Raw genomic sequence first — 16,526 nt, 5'->3', positions numbered from 1 at the left:
ACCTCTTTCTTTTGTAAATTGCCCAGTCTCAGGTATGTCGTCATCAGCAGCATGAAAATGGACTAATACAGGATATTTATAGTAACTTTGTTTATATTTTCTCTACTACCTAAATGGGAACAACCCAAATGTGCCTCAACCAGGGAGTGGATAAACAAACCATGCTGTACTCAGCAGTAAGAAGGAAGGAACTATTGATCCAAGCAACAACAGAAGAATGTTAGATGCACTCTGCTGAGTGGATGAAGCCAGAGTCAAAAGGCTACATACTGCATGATTACACTAATGGGGAATTCTGGAAGATTATTATGTAAATAATTATAAATACAATTATATATTCTGTAAAAGGCTACAGGGATGGATCAGTGGTTTCCAGGGCCTGTAAGTAGGGTTAGGAATTGACTACATGGGGCGAAAGGGATTTTGGGGCTGATGAAAATGTTCTGTGTCTTCATTGTGGTGATAATTATATAACTTATGTGTTTGTCAAAACTTCTGGAATTGTATGCTGAAAGGGGCTAAATTTTATTGTATCTAAATAATACTTGAATTTGAAAAACAGGGAAAAATGCATGTACATATTCCCATATTGTAGCACATTACCTGACATATAATTAGGCACTCAGTAAATGTTGAACAAACTCTGCCTTCAACTTTATTTTTTAAACTATTAAATGACAGAAGCACTTACATTAAAAGTTACACTTTAGTTTGTAGGTTATTGAAACTGCCCCTAGCAATCCTATTGATAAAGAGAAATTGGCTAGGGAATTCAAATAACTAGAAATTGGGAATGATTTAAAGGTTTCCATGAACTTTGGATGATATCCTTTATTTGGGACAGGTAGATAATTTGTTCTTGATTTAAGCTGGACCAGAAGGAGCCCAGCTCTTTTCAGTTTGTATGAGAATGACAGGAGGCATGAGCTTAAACGGGTTCAACTGTTAACTGTGGTTGTCAGAGCACTTAGAATGCAGACGAAGGCAAAATGAAAATGTAAGCCAATGTAATAAGTTTTTTCTAAAACTAAATCCATTCATCTTAAAGGACTACCCTTTATTCTGGCATTATGTGCTTTCTTTTTTGTGCGTATTCAAATGGCTTTTATTTGTGAAATAATGATGATAATGAATGATTTTTTGATGTTTTGTTTTTAAATGTCCTTTAAACACAAAAGAATGCAATGTTAGTTTGGTCATTCTCTGACCTCCTCTTTCTTTATCCCTCTCTGTCTGTTTGTCTCTCTTTCATGTATCTCTTACCAGTAAGGGAAATTCAAGAATATCTGTGGTAAGTAAACACTGGTTAGGAACAGAGCCGAGGGGGTTCTGTGCTGGGGTCATGGGCACTGGGCAGTTGCGGCTCACCTCTCTGAGGCAGTGGCTTTATTTCTCCACTGTCCCCCACTTCTGCTCTGGCCCTTACTCCTAGCTGACTTCAACAAATGTGGCAGTCTAGCATGTTTTGGAAATGTTTGGAAAATTCATGAGAAATGTTCTAAGTTTCAAGGAGTTGCTCAGAAGTGTTGGATTTAAATGATCAAAATCTAGGCCTTGCAGGTCACACATTACCACCACATGAAGGGTGGAATTTGCACTTCTTTAGATATTTTGCTGTTTCACTCTGTCTGCCTAAGGAACAAACAAAACAGCCTGGCTCCGTGTAGGCCATGTTTGGATCATGTCTCTCATCCTTGACTCAAATAAGAATTTTAATGTGGTCACAAATCCCCACAGCAGCTGCTTTGCTGGATATATAGACTTCACCTGCCATGGAGGAGTCCCAGCAAAGCAGCCACTGTGGGAGTTCATGACCCTCACCACCGAGGGGTCCCTCCATGGCAGGTGAAGACTAGAAACCCAGCAAAGAATATGTAGCCACCTCCACCTGTATGTAATGCCTTTTGAAGGTATTATCTGAGTTGAGCATTATTCCACTGATACTCTACTGAGGTCATGTGTGGTTCTGCAACCTGATTGGGATTTTCCAGGCTGTCATTCTATGCCACAGGCTGAGGGAACCAAGCTCAAATCGGAGTTGATAAACAATGCTCATTGACGGCCATTTGGCCAACACATCAGGATTAATCTAAATTTATCCTGACAGTATCTTATACTGGCTAAATTCATTAATTGTTTATATCATGCTTTGCATTTGTGGTTTTCTTTTATTATCATTTCCTATAAGAAGTCCCTATTTTTTTTTCCTGGGAGGCCATGATCCCCTGTCACTTTACCCTTCCACTCCCATGCGAATCTCCCAATCTCTGAGTGATAAGGTAGGTAGACAAAGGCTTTCCCCTTGACTCAAGGTGGGATTAACTTTGTGGTTCAAGCCTTTCTGGAGGATCAGACTGAAGTTAGTCTCTGGCCAAGACCATACCTGGCTTAGTTTTCCCCCGACTCCTGAGAGCATTCCCCAATCACTTATTTGAACAAGAATCCCTGTGTTAGGCTCTGCTTTTAGGTAACCTGATCAAGATTGGCAGGACCCCAAAGTCACTACAAATGGTAAGGATATAAAAGAGTCCAGCTGCCTTCAAGATAATTTGTCAAGAGTACTGCCCACTGAGGATATTCCATATTACATGGCAACAAAGCAACCCAGTCTGATCTTCTTAGGCAGAAAGTTGGCCACTGCATTTCAGGTTATTTTCCAAAAAAGATGTGAAAAAACATTGTTGAACGTTAATTCACACAGCACATTGTAATGTTGGATGTTCTAGGACTCAAAGGCAAAAATGGTATTGAGAGGTATATTATTTCTTGTAGCTGCTGGAACAAATTACCACAAACTTGGTGGTATAAAACAACAGAAATTTATTCTCTCACAGTTTTGCAGTCCAGATTGCTGAAATCAGTAAGCATCACTGGGTTGAAATCAAGGTGTTAACAGGACTGCACTTCTCCAGAGGCACTAGGAGAGAAATCCTTCCTTACCTCTTCCAGCTTCTGGTGGCCACCGGCATGTCTTAGTTTGTGCGGCATTACTCTGATCTCTACCTCTGTGATTGCTTTGGCTTCTTCTCTTCTGTCTGTGTTGTATCTCCCTCTCCCTCCCTCTTATCAGAATACATGTAATCACATTTAAGGCCCGCCCTGACATTCCAGGAAACTCTCCCCATCTCAAAATCCTTAACTTAATTTTATATGGCAAGGTCTTGTTTCCATACAAAGTAACATAGTAACATTTACACTTTCCAGTGATTGGGGCAGAGATATATTTTGGGGGACTGTTTTTCAGCCTACCACAAAGAGACAATTGCAGTGCTATCTTGCATTCCTGTGCTCTTTCACAGTAAATCTCCATCATGAAAGATGGTCCAAATGCCTCTTAGTTACATGTTTTATACTTACACAATATATCCTATGCAGGATATAGAGAAATGAAAACACAGCCCTCTCTCTCAAGGCTCTTGCCATCCATTTTAGGAGAAATATACATTCTATGCTCAATTACAGATAATAATGCAGATTAATGTAACTTATCACAAGGCAGTGCACCACTGACACTGGATTCTTGTAGGACTTATATTCCAAGAGGAGGTGGAGAAAACCAGTGGGCTAGAATGTGAAGGGAGGCTTTAAAGAAGGGTGAGACTTGAGCAAAATCTTACTAAGACTTAAAACGTGGTTGAATTTGGCCAAGCAGAAGGGAAGATAGTTCAACTGATTTTCTCATTTGATGTTTATAATTGTCATTTAGGGTTGTGCCATTCAAACATTTTTGGACAACTCATAGTAAGAAATATACATCATGACCTAGCATGTGAAATATACTTATGAAATAAAAGTTTCACAAGACAATATTATTTATTCTTAACAATGAGTTCTGCTTTTTAAATTCAATTCTATTCCATTCCATTCCATGTCCCCAAAAGATTCTGGTCGAAGCTCACTAGATCACTAAATTGAGTCATAACCATTAGAGTGGATTGATACACAGACATTTGAAAAAATGCTATTTGAAGGCAAATATTCTCTACCATGGTTTCTGACCATATTGGTTATTAGTTACCTATTGCTGCACATAAATTATTTCAAAACTAAGTGGTTTAAAACAACACCCATTTGCAATCTCATGGTTTCTGTGGGTCAGAAATCTATGCATTGCTTAGCTGAGTACATCTGCCCCCCAAAGTGTCTTATAAGCCTGCAATCAAGGTATTGGCCAGAACTGTAGTCTCATCTGAAGGTTTGACTGTGGGAGCAGGAGGATTTGCTTCCAAGCTCACTCACGTGCTTGTTGACAGAATTTAGCTCCTAGTGGGCTTTGAGGGCCTCACTTCTTTGGCTGAAGGCTTCCCTCAGTTCATTTTTATATGGACTTCTCCACAGGGCAACCAGCAACATGACAGCTGGCTCCCTCGGAATGAGTAAGAGAGAGCAAGAAAGGGTGAACAAGATGTAGTGAGCAACTTCTTATTATGTAGTCTCAGAAGGGATATACCATCACTTTTTCTGTATTCTGTTTTAAAAGAGAGTCATTAGGTACAGCCTGTACCAAAGAGGAGAGGATTGTGCAATGGTATCACTACCGGGAGGTGGGGATCACTGGGGGTCACCTTAGAGGCAGCTGCCTGCCACACTGATAAATCTGAATCAGCAAGAGAAGAGTTAGTGGCAGTTGGAGGAACTGAGTATAAACTGCACCCTAACTTGCATCCTCCAGAGAGCCATCTTGATTTGTGGGAGTGTATCCAAGGCATGGCTGTTGTCCACAGTTATGACCTTGAGGAATAAAATGCTGAGGACCACTGTGGAAGGTAAACAAGGGAGCAAGACTGTTAGCTTAATTTAACGTTTGGGGAATGTGAGTTGTGGTGATTAATCTGCTCAGACTCATATGGTGAGTTAGTGACAATGCCATAGTTGCAACCCAGTTCTCCTGGCTAGAGAACTTACCAACGTTTCCTCATTCTCCTAAATTGCTAAGTTATTAACTTGACCTTGGTTACATACACAGTGAAGTGTTAACACAATACCATACCATGTCTCATACCAACCTAGAAGGTTGAATAAAAAGAACTGATGTTTTTGAGTTTAATTTGCCAATTTAGGATTTTTTACTTTCCCTGAGGCAAAGGAGAGAGTATAACTTTTACGAAGGAAGCAAATCATGCTAGGTTTTAAAGATTTCATCTCAAGTGGTTGGCTCTGTTCGTTTACACCTAATCACAGTTCATTCTTTACTATAACAAGAAATTTTAATAGCCCTTAGAATTTTAATGATGTATATAAAACATTGAGATGTGTTTTATAGCATGATGCTATGTCACACAAAATCTAAGGTCTTGCTACCTTTTATTTATTTACTTCAATGATTAGAAGATTGGCACTTGGGAAAATAATTTAAAATTCTTGGATTTCCCGTTTATCCTAAGGCTCCATTTTAATCATACATATAATGTTTTAGGGATTCTCAGGTGAGTAGCTGGTGATTCATAGATATATCTGTTTTATATGTAGCATTTCTCAGTGTGCTGAATGCAGTCTAAATATTAAGAGGAAGAAGGTAGCTTCCAACAGCAAAAGGAGGTGAGAGGCCTAATAGGATGTAGAGAAGGATGAGTTTGAGGGCCCAAGACCCTTTCTGCAGCATCACTCCATGAGGGCACAATGTTCTTCTTAGCCCTGCTTATGTTGCCATGGTAATCTCTATACTCACTGTAGCCAGAGATATTGTGCTCAGCCTCATCAGGGATCCTCTTTTCGTGACAGCCCACTAGAGAGATTTCAAGAGACAGTGCTCACTAGTGGTGCAGGCTGCATTTCAAATGATGGCATACAATCTTTGAATAGCAGGAGGAGTTGGCATGGAGTGACCAAAAGGAAAGAAAAATAAATTTTGTAAAGAAAAAACAATGTTATTTTGAACTAGGAATGACTCTGGGGTGTGAGAGAACTTTCTATCCTCACTGCAGTAGTATCTCTAAAATACTGAACAAATTTTGTTCTGAGCTCCTAGTTTGGGGATGAATTGAATGGGAAGAAGGATTGAGGCATGAAACAAATGAATATTTCTTTTTCTGTTTTTCAGAATTTTAACCAGATTATAAAAAGCAGTGTCTTTAATCTGAGAGGCCACCATTTTCAGGATGACAAGATATGACAAAATAGAATAAAACTGATCTGTGAGTTCAATGAAGAAGACTGAGAAGACCAAGTAAGAATTTTGGAGATCTTAAAAGTAATAATAAAATGTATTAAAAATATAGTTGTTATTTTGGAATAGTTTAAAAAACAAGCATACTCTTACCTTTTTATTCTTTGTTTTCAATTACTGCTGACCACTTTTATCCAGGTGTCTCAAATTCAAAGGTCTTGCTTGACAGACATGCTGGTAGAGCCTCTACTCATGACCGAGATCTGGAAACTACTTGAATTTTCCTTCCAGGGCCTGTACTCTTGCCTATTTTTTCTCTCTCCCCCAAGTCTTTCCTTCCTTTCTTCCCACGTTCTAGTTAGTTAAGCATTTGATCACTTTCGTTAATATGGACTGAGGAATTGAGACTCAAGTGTTGTCAATGGGAATCTTAGTCTAAAGGTGGGTCTAGTGAAAACTCACAAAATTCAATCAGTGGGGCCGCACACAGCCCAGGAGTCAGAAAGAGCCTTTGGAACCCCCAGGCACCTTCAAGCACCCTGGCAGCACGAGTTCTCCCTTCCCCTCCCCTCTCCTCCCCTCCCCTCCCCTCCCCTCCCCTTTCTTTTCTTTCACAGAGTCTTGCTCTGTCGCCCAGGCCGGAGTGCAGTGGCATGATCTCAGCTCACTGCAAGCTCCACCTCCCGGGTTCACGCCAGTCTCCTGCCCCAGCCTCCTGAGTAGCTGGAACTATGGGCGCCCGCCACCACGCCTGGCTAATTTTTTTGCATTTTTAGTAGAGATGAGGTTTCACCGTGTTAGCCAGGATGGTCTCGATCTCCTGACCTTGTGATCCGCCCACCTCAGCCTCCCAAAGTGCTAGGATTACAGGCGTGAGCTACTGTGCCCAGCCTGAAGAGCTGCTTTTTAAAACATTTATCAGCAGACCGCTGCCACCTACCACTGAGATGCTGAAGTAAGGGCTCGTGTTACTAAGGATAATGTAGTGTGTCTCTGCCTCTGGGCATGTTGCGGTGAATAAAGGTTGAGAATTCAATGCCCTAGAGTATGTGGAGAAAGATGCTGGGTGCTGCAAGGTCTGTGTTCTCCAGCAGGGTCAGATGTGTGATGACCCCAGGTATAATGATGAGCTTAGCTCTGTTTCCATGAAAAAGCACGATGGAAAGCCCTGTTGGGTGGAGACACCAAAGAGCATTGGACACATTCTCTGCCTTTGGGATGTTTCTGAGTTGGATGATAGACAAGTGATAGACCACAAAACAGTGAATAATATATAATATACAATAACATTTGAAGAGGTGCCAGATGACTGGGGCAGATCATAAGTACTCAGTGGAGTCGGAAGAGAATTGATTGAGTGACTCCTATTGTGACCGGCACAGTGCCAGGTTCTGGAGACTCAAGTAAGCAAGACAGACCTGATTGCTGGCTGACCTTGAAGCACCCACCATCTAGTGCAGTGTCTCTCAAGGTGTGGTCGGATGACCACCTGCATCAAAGAAGTCATGAATGATAACATGTATTAAGGGCATATTATATGCCAGTCACTGAACTAAGTGCTTTACATGGATTATAATTTTATTCTCAGACAAACCATATATTTGACCTATTATTATTATCCCCACTTTACAGATGAGAAAACTGAGACAACAGAAGCTAATTACCTTGCCCAAGATCATACTATTATAAAACAGCTAAGCCGTGACTCAAACCCGGAACCCCATGCCTTTAACCTACATTAAAAAGACTGATTCCTACAGCCCAGAGTAGCTGAAACAGGATCTCTGGGACTGGATCCCCCAAATTTTACATTTTTAATTGGTTCCCTAAGTGACTGTAATTCCTACAAATATTGAGACCTAATGGCCTAGAGATCAAGTTAGACAATGCAACAAGCAATTATAAAAATAGCATTTGGTAAGTGTTGTGGAAGGGAAAAAGACAGGATGCTAAAGGAATGCTTAGCTTAGATGTGGTCAGGGAATGCTTCCGAAGAGAATTGCTCACACCTGCACAAAAGTAGGCATTTTCCATTTTCTTTTATCTCTATCTGGGAGCTTCTGAGAAAACTTTCAAGTAACAGGGCCAAAGGAAAGAAAGCTTTATGGCCTTTGAAGACGTAAAAGAAATCCACTGTGGCTAGAGGGTTGGAAGGTGAGACTCTTGCTTAAGAGATGAGGCCAAAGTGACAGGCAGAAGTGAGTCAGGGTTAGCAGTGGCTCTGTGTTAGATCCGGAAGGGTTTTATTTATAACTCATGTTCAGAAATGTGGACAATAAGTAGAGGTTAAAGGATTTTAAAAAGTGGAGTGACATGGTCAGGTTGGGTGTTTGAAGGTCACAGGTTTCAACAGTGTATGCATTCTATGAGCACAAGGGTTGTAAATTGCTCTCTACATTGAGGTCACCACTGTGGTTCCTTCTGTCTCAGGAGGCTACAAATTCCTTCCCATCAATTGGGACACTGTTTTCTCTAATACACTCCTAGAATTTCACCACCCTATCCCCCTCACCCTTGGCTTGTTCACATGCCAAGCCCTTTACACAGCATCACATTTGATTCTTACAACCATATTTATGTGTGAAGAAAGCAAGAGTCAGAGAGGTTAAGTAATGTGCCCAAGGCCACAGAGCTGGAGATGTAGAACTTGAAAACAGGTATTTTTTGTTCCCAAAGCTCTTGCCCTTACCACTGTACTTAACTGGGTCCAACTCTATACAATTGAAGTAAAACCAGACTCTCCTAGGGTTCCTATATAATAAAACCCACATGGAGATTTCAAAAGGTCTCAATTCCCCCCTTAATCTTCCATGCCACAGGTAGCTATGAATGAATAAAAACTAATTGCACCAGATAGGACTAGTTCAGCTCACAATGACAGAAACACAATTCAAAGTGACTTAAGCCAACAACTTAAATGGCTCATGGAAATAACAAGCCTGATTTTGAACCCAATAAGTCATAAGGCCTTGGTCACTCCCACTCCATCTCTGCTTTGCCTCTCTCTGTGTGGCTCATCTGCAGTGAGTTCTCTTCTGGTGACAGGTTAGACAATAGCAGCTGCAGCTTGCAGCTTACCTGCTTAGTCACTTCAGCTGGAAAAGTGCCTTTCACAGTGGATTCAGAGAAAGTTCTATCCAAGAGTTCCATTGGTTAGATCTGGGCCCCTCCAGAGAGAGTGAGGTCAACCCCACTTGATCACAATGTCTAAGAGTTTTTACACTTAGACTAACTCTTAGATTACTTTTTACTCTTTGACTAGCACTCCAAAGGGAAATGAGATGCTCTTATGAAAGGAAGAATTGTGTAGTAAGCAGGGGAAAAATAGGTTTCCAGAAGTCCACAGAATTTCCTAATCCCACCTACTTAGACCCAGTAAGATCACACTGGCTTCACTTTTCCTACAAACTTCTGAGTTTCTCCAATGGCAGTGATAATGTGAGACTTCTCTTGATGAGAACTGCCAGAAAAAATATCTGATTCCTTTTTTTTGGATTTTGTGTACTTTACAAGAAACAAATTAAAGAAAGACCAAAGGAAAGTAGAGTCCTTGATTTTATGAGAAATAGAAAATAATGTACTTAAATAATTGGAGATGTTAATAATAATGTAACAAACATGAAAGATGAGAATATTATTCAGTTAACCAAAGATCTGAGGTCAAAGAGAATGAACAAAGTTGGAGGAAAAAAAAATTTCTAAAAATCAAGATGTCAATTATGGGAAAATTAGTCAATGATGGATGTTTCAAGAAAGTAGAAATCAATTAACATAATCAAGATTTCTATGTTAATATTGCTGTGCTAACAAGTATGCTGCTTTTTTCCAACATGACAAGTGACAGAACAAGCCAAGCAAGAAAGAAAAAGATTTTCCTCTACCTACTGGGTCCTCTATCACCATGACAATGTTGCAAGTGAAAAGCAGTTATGTTCATAATGTTATAATCTATATTTTTCTCTTTTACCTTCATTATTTTTCAAAATTCAAGATGATGACGGTAAATTTTATTTACTTTATTCCATACAAATTTCTCTTGCTTTAAAATTATTGGTGACTGTAGGTGATATTTGATATGAGAAGAAAATAATTATTTTTCCACGTTTGAATGAATAGCACTTTATCATTTGGGGATAATTCCATCCTCCAAATGCATGTGAGAAGTATCTCACAGAGGACTACATCTGTCCGCTCCTGTCCCCAGCACAGAGCGTGAGAAATTACCTCTGCAGTTTCAGATACTCTCTTACGATCTAGTAGTTTAATTTTTTATGATAATAGGTGGTCATATTAATCCAATCACAATTATCATGATCTTTAAAATCATCAAAATAGTTACTGTTTATTTAGTGCTCTTCGTGTGCCAGACACTATGATAAACACCTCCTGTGTCCTATTTTATTATAGGAAAAACTGAGGCTTAGAAAGCTCAATTACTTGCTTAAGGGGATGAATCTAGGAATTAGCAGAACAAAGATTCACATATTGGGTTGTTTATCCTGGTTGGCACCCCACATTAATGAAGACCAACCATGAATTAAATGCATACTAGGCCAATTAGCCTCATGACACTCTAAGGCCAAAGAATTCATTCCTGTCTTTTGCAACTGAAATAATTACTCAAAAAGGAAACTGAACAAGAGCATGTTCTTCAGCTTTTACAAGCCCTGATCACAATGTGTACAGTGATAATCAGCATTGTCCTCCTCATATGTGAGGCTTAGTATAGGATTATTTTATATTCACAAATTATAATTACCTACCCATTATGCACAGGGCACTAAACCCGTAATTTTGGGAAGAACAATTATGAGTTAAGGTATAGCCGTTGTTTCAAAGAGTTTACAATATGGAGCAGGGGTAGCAGCTCAGAGAAGCACTCTACAAGTGAAACATTTAGAAAAACACCACAAAAGAGCTATAAAATATCATAGGATTTCAAAGACAGGGAGGAATCCCATGCATTTATGGAAAGGCTTCCCAAAGGATGTACCATTTGACAGAGTCCTGGAATATTGGGTAGGATATCAACATGCACAGAAGAAAGGAAAGAAGGGAAGGCCAGACAGAAAGGATGGCATAAGAAAAGGCAAGTACCCTGTAACTGTGTGATCAGGCACACACACTCACAGGATGGATAAAATAGCCCAGTCTGGCTTGAGATAAACATGTGTATGGAGGGAGTAATGACAGGCAAGGTCAGAAACAGGCTGGAGATATTGTGCTCAGCTATTATGGTTAAGCTGAAAAGCTGGGTTCAGTTTGCCCAGCAGACCACTGAGCAATGAGCAACCGGACTGGATAAAAAACTATTCAAAGCTGGTCGCGGTGGCTCGAGCCTGTAATACTAGTACTTTGGGAGACTGAGGCAGCCAGATCACCTGAGGTTGGGAGTTCAAGACCAACCTGAACAACATGGAGAAACTCCATCTCTACTAAAAATACAAAGCTAGGGGAGTGTTGTGGCCCATGCCTTTAATCCCAGCTACTTGGGAGGCTGAGGCAGAAGAACTGCTGGAACCCGGGATATAGAGGTTGCAGTGAGCTGAGATCAAGCTATTGCACTCCAGCCTGGGCAACAAGAGTGAAGCTCCGTCTCAAAAAAACAAAAACCAAAAAAGCAACTATTCAATTGAAATAATGTGACCAGGTTGTTAGGATAACAACTAACAAAGTAGTTGGGCCAGTGCTTCTTGAGTTTAAAGTTCCTAAGAATCACCTGGACATCTTTTTAAAATACACGTTCAGATTCAGTAATTTTGAGCTGGAAACTGAGATTCTGAATTTGTGGCAGGCTCCCACATTAATATGAAGCTGGTGGTCCACAGACCATACCTTGAATAGCAAGGGATTACAGTTTAAATAATTCACCAGGTGATATGAAAAAGTTAAAGTAATTCCAGATTTTTAGAGTTTATTTTAAAATAAATTTGCTCTAATACTTCTTTACTTTAAAGCAAGAATTCAAAAACATAAGTCTGTATAAAATGATTCATAAGATATCCTTGGGCATTTAGCCATCATTTATTACCAGTCAGTTATTTGCCCAGATATTTTTTGTTGTTTTGCATTTAAAACCGCAAATCTGAAATTTCCATCTGCATCTTCTCCTGTTCTCCCATTGTTTAACTCTTTAAATACAATCTGAAAGAAATAAACAAATTAAAAATGAGGTCATTTAGGCAATTTGTGGTTTCTGCTACAGATTTTTGTTATCTTAAAAGGAAGCAGAAAACATGTGGATGTATAAATAGAGGTGTAGAACACAAGTTCACAGAAATTTATTCTCTCACTGTATAAGGATGAGCTCCCATTTAGAATGCAGGGCTTGAAGCTGGTTGCCTTACTGAGAAGTGGGATACTAGTTATGCTAAGGACAAGTGGAGCAATTTAGGTCTTCCTGTCACTGGCTGTGGACCAGATGCTGGGGCTTTGGCCTCTGGAGCAAATTAAAACTGAAGGCATTTAATAGCAACCTAAATCTTAAAGGCTGAAATAGAAAACACAGCAGAGGACTTAAAACTGGGTCAAGGAGGAAACTCTAGTAAACCTTTTGAAATGGCTGACTTTTCAAACACTGTAAGTATTATTCTTCAGATAAGTCATTTTCAAAAGGAAAGAATGTTTTTCCCAAGTGGTATCTTTTCTGCCCCTAAAACAAGATATGGAGGCAGTTGTGCGTAGAAAACCATCGGAATAAAATTCAAGCCAGCTCCTGCAATACCCAACCTTGCTTTCCTACCCCTTCCATGTTATGCTGCCTCCTGGCCACATGATGTCATGAAGACAGGAGCAAACTGCCCCAAGGTGAGAAGCACCCATAAGGGAACAGATTACACTATGGTTTGGGGTCATTGTAATTTTATCCATTTTCGATAGATTGCTTGGCTGATGTGACTGACTGAACAGGTGGTGGCAGTGTCCATGCATAAGTCCTGGTCACTTCCCTATTCAGTGCCCACTTACATACCAAGGAAGAGATTGGCTAAGTGGAATTGACAATCTAGACCAAGGTTAGAGGAGGTTTCACCCACACTCTCTAAAAATCTCATGGCATTCTCTTTCTTGCAATGATGTTCCTTTGAGAGTAAAGAAATATAATCTTCTCTATTCCACCTGCATATTTTTCTTTAAAAAACTTAATAGATCACAAATAGGAAATATCATAAAGTGAATGAGTCATCAATCATTCTTATGTCAGATTAATGTAATACATGTGGGACAAGAAATTGCTGGAGCCATGAGAGTTTTCATTGAAAACAATGTTTATGGCAGACAGCCATTGTGTGACATCTTCAGTCCCTTTGAAAAACCTGCCCCACTGAAAAAAGGAGCCCCAAGTAGTAGTTCCACTAGGACCAGCAATGTTCCAGCCACATGACCTGACATAGCACAAAAACTACCAGTCTTCAGACTGCCCTAGACCTGTGATGTGACTTTACACAAAAAGCTCTGTGAAAGGAGAGATGATGATAATAACTAGGTTGCAAGTCAAGAATTTGGACTGGGAAAATATCGGGAGAATCAGCACTGGAGAAAAAAAGCAAGAAGACACAAAGACGATCAGAAACAGCATAGTGAGCCATAGAAAAGTTGTGTTGGCCGGGCGCGGTGGCTCACGCCTGTAATCCCAACACTTTGGGAGGCTGAGGTGGGAAGATCACGAGGTCAGGAGATTGAGACCATCCTGGCTAACATGGTGAAACCCCTTCTCCACTAAAAATACAAAAAAATTAGCCCAGCGTGGTGGCAGGTGCCCCTAGTCCCAGCTACTTAGGGGGCTGAGGCAAGAGAATGGCGTGAACACGGGAGGCGGGGTTTGCAGCAGTGAGCTGAGATCGTACCACTGCACTCCAACCTGGGCAATGGAGCAAGACTCCGTCTCAAAAAAAAAAAAAAAAAAAACCTCTTCAGAGAGGAGTGTTCTATGTTCTATGTTCTATGTTATAAATAACCACACTGTATCTGATTTCAAGCTACCAATGGGATGTCACTGCATACAAAGTTGGAAAAAGATGTGTACAATCTGCTCTTGTGAGCTGGTAGGAGCTGTCTCCAACATGTCATTAGTGAGTGGGTAAATGGGGATTATAATCTCTGGGGCAATTATATAGTATGCAGTTGAAAAGCACCCCAGATGATTCTGAGAAGTTCCTTTAAGGGGATCTCTATCCTCCTCCTCTACCTCTGAGAATTATTTTTGTAGATTCTTAACAAACGCAGCAAGCTGCTGGGATTTGTGGGAAAGGTATAAGTGATATAGGTGCTTATTCTTTCAGGGTTTTATTCAGATGCTTCGGGTCGGGTGGCAGTGTAAGCCAGGATATTAAGAGCAGCTTGGGTGTTAAAACATAGGTTTATTGATAATGCTCCTGTGGATGCCAATTATAACCATCATAGCAAGTGTTTCCATGGTCATTGGTGGAACTGGGAATTCCTCAGATGGATTTTAAACAATTGGAGAGTTCCATTGTTAGATGGTTTTATATTTTATCAACGTTTATTGATGAAGGTATGCATTGAACTACCCAAAGTTTTATTTTTAACTACCTTCCAACATACATGTGCATTAGCTCATTTAATCCTCAGAACAACCTTTATGAGGTAGGCACTACTACCATCTCTTTTATAGACAAGGAAACGGAAGTGTCTTAGTCTGTTTGTGTTGCTGAAAAGGAATACCTCACACTGAGTAATTTATAAAGAAAAGAGATTTATTTGGCTTATGGTTCTGCAGGATGTACAAAAAGCATGGCACCAACATACACTTCTGATGAGGGCCTCTGGAAGCTCCCCCTCTTGGTGGAAGGTGAAGCAGAGCTGGCAAGTACAAAAATCACGTGGTAAGAGAGGGAGCAAGATAGAGAGAGGAAGGTGGTGCCAGGCTCTTTTTAACAACCAGCTGTCTTGGGAACAAAGTGAGAACCCCCCCCCATCCTAAAGGGAGAGAGGGCAATAATCTATTTATGAGGGATCTGCCCCATGACCCAAACACGCTCCATTAGGCCCCACCTCCAACATTGGGGATCAAATTTCAACTTGAGATTGGAGAGGTTGAATATTCAAACTATTGCAGGAAGCACAGGGAGAAAGGGTAAATTGCTCAAGTGCACACAGGTGGTTGACTGGAGAACTGGGATTTGAACCTGGACCTGGGTGACCAGATGCAGAACTCTGAAGTGCTCCAAAGGCTCTCACTGCAGGCTGTGAATTGGGGCAGGGGTTGGGTGAATGGAGACTGGTGGTGCAATGTCACCTTGCATTCACTCATATGCCTTTAATCCCATATGAAAGGACTGTGCACGTCAGTAACTATGATGTTTCCTAGGAAGGCACTGGCTATCTTGCTTCAGACTTCCTCTGGAGAAGACGCTCTTGTTCACCCTCATTCTGTGAGACAGTAGCACTCTTTCCTCGAGAATTTCTGTAGTAGCCTAGTCACACCACACTAAATGTGGCAGAGAGGGTTAGTTATCCTCCAATCTTCGTTCTTTCCTTTTTACATATGAACAGAAGTTCTAGCTGGCTATATAGCTAACAGAAGCCCTATTTCTCAGCTTCCTTTGCAGCTTTGTGTGTCACTGGATACAGAAGAAGTGTACTATGCAATATCTGGGTTGTGCCTCCAAAGGGAAGTGTGTACCCTCTCCTTTCCAATTCCTTCTTCTTGTTGGACAAGATGGTAGACATTGTGAGTTGGAAGACACGCACTGAAGCCTGGACTCTTGACAACTTTGAGAAGAAAAGCTACAATATCAGCTTAGAGTTTTATGGAAAAGAAATCAATTTTGAGCTGCCTAATTTACTTTTAGCACTCTGTGTCACAACATCTAAGTCTATCTAAGATGTCAGGAGTTCCTTGGTTTTTGGTATATTGTAGTGTTTACCTTACCTTCCTTATAAAGACCTTTCTTTTTTCTTTTGCTTACATAGACCCTTTCATTCTTCTAATATGAGCTGCTCTCCAGTCAGCCAAAGACACCCCTGTCTTCAATTGTCCTCATTGAGTATTCGTTTTTCCAATTTTCCATATAACCCCCATTCCCAGAGCCCCATTTCTTTTGGTCTCTGACTGAAGCAGAGCCATGTGTATTGAGATGAAGATAAGCAGGAGATTCAGCTAATGTCTAGGGAAGATGGTGAGCAAGACAAGGGACTGGGTAAAAGCCAAATGTCAGATGAAGCAGCGAAGCAAATATCTGTTTGCAGGGAAAAGGTAGGGATCAGGAAGAAATGGGGTTAATATAAAACTGAGTTTAAAATTCAGGCAGATAAATAGGAACAGAGACCAAGGAGAATTTGGAAGTTAAAATGCAGCAGTGAAAGTCAGATATGCAATGGGGAGACAAAAAATTGCCTCAGGTAGGAAGCACTTCAGAGCTTACCTGTTGTAGCAGGAACTCATAGCTGACTTAGGCTG

The 16,526-nt window shown here is 40.5% G+C and overlaps 1 long non-coding RNA gene across 1 annotated transcript; it reads left to right on the top strand.

Annotated features, from left to right (window-relative positions):
* Positions 1-5,792: 5,792 nt before the first annotated feature.
* On the top strand, positions 5,793-15,907 carry LOC103885115. Its single transcript, XR_648019.4, has 3 exons — positions 5,793-5,850; positions 6,041-6,166; positions 15,664-15,907. It is a non-coding gene; the product is annotated as an uncharacterized LOC103885115 (long non-coding RNA).
* Positions 15,908-16,526: the final 619 nt, after the last annotated feature.

The sequence above is a fragment of the Papio anubis genome, chromosome 5 (genome assembly GCF_008728515.1).
Source record: "Papio anubis isolate 15944 chromosome 5, Panubis1.0, whole genome shotgun sequence".
NCBI lineage: Eukaryota > Metazoa > Chordata > Mammalia > Primates > Cercopithecidae > Papio > Papio anubis.
This window is presented reverse-complemented; position numbering and strand designations above follow the sequence as displayed.